The sequence below is a fragment of the Poecilia formosa genome, unplaced genomic scaffold, assembly GCF_000485575.1.
Source record: "Poecilia formosa unplaced genomic scaffold, Poecilia_formosa-5.1.2 Scaffold888, whole genome shotgun sequence".
NCBI lineage: Eukaryota > Metazoa > Chordata > Actinopteri > Cyprinodontiformes > Poeciliidae > Poecilia > Poecilia formosa.
The window spans coordinates 15455-16593 of NW_006800827.1; positions in this window are offsets into that span (position 1 = coordinate 15455).

Genomic DNA, 1139 nt, shown 5'->3' on the forward strand with positions numbered 1-1139 from the left:
AATGTTTTAGTAATTTATTACTCATTTTAATGGATCATAATATTTAACAAGTAAAAACATTTAAGTAAATACATTTAAAATTGTTTTATGTAGCTGAAAAACCAAGACTTCTTGTTGTCCGAGTTGGGTACTGTCGTTTTTATTAACCTGAAAAATGATGCAAAAACCTATGTTTTATTATTTTTCTTTGGTGAATTTGTTTTTTCTGTCTTTTTTTTAAACTGCCTGAATGGTCAATTTAATAACAACATCACATTAAATTAACTCAAAATACCCTTAAATTTTTATACCCTTAAAAAATTTGTGTCCAAGAATTTTCTGCTAACTCTGTTACCATATGGTTTTGTCCCTGTAAATCTGTGAAATTGCCTTGGCTATATAAACTGCATAAAATTAAGTCATTTACTTTTCCTGTAAGACCTCAAACACAGAGAGGTCTATGTGCCATTCTCTGGGAAATATTTTAGTCTAAAAGTCACAATCACCAGGGGTTTTTGTTTTCAACGTCAATCTTGTTACCAAAGTATCATGAGAAAAATACCACAGATTTTTGATCAGAGACAAGTTTATTTAATGGTTTTAAACCATTATCTTATTGGTGTCATGTATTTTCAGAATTTCTACTCATAAGTGGAGTTTTTAATAAAAATGTTTGAAATGATCAACTCTGTTACCAAACAGGATAACAGAGTTGATGGTAACAGAATTTTCAGTTCTAAATTATTCTGGTCCTGTCAATTCTGTTACTAACACCAACTCTGTTAGGTAACAGAGTTGACATGTTTATGACATACTTTCACAAAAACAAAAAGGAAAACTGTTGTCCAGAGCAACATATACATTGTTGGTTGACTTCTGCTGTGATTGAGTGTTACTGACCAATTTTATTTCTAAAAGAATGATGGTTTTCAATGAGTTTTAATGAAAAACGTTTGACCCTATGCGAATAATTCTGTGAAAAGTTGAGTATGTTTTAATTTTTTAAAATGTATTTTTAAGTAAAACATCTCAATTTAAAGTATTTGGGTAGTAGGACACTTGGTGTAATGGAATAAAAATATTTTAGTCTGCTAGAATTTATTGTTTTTTTCACTCACTGTCTATAATGTCTGTAACAGAGTTGACATACCGCAAAGCAT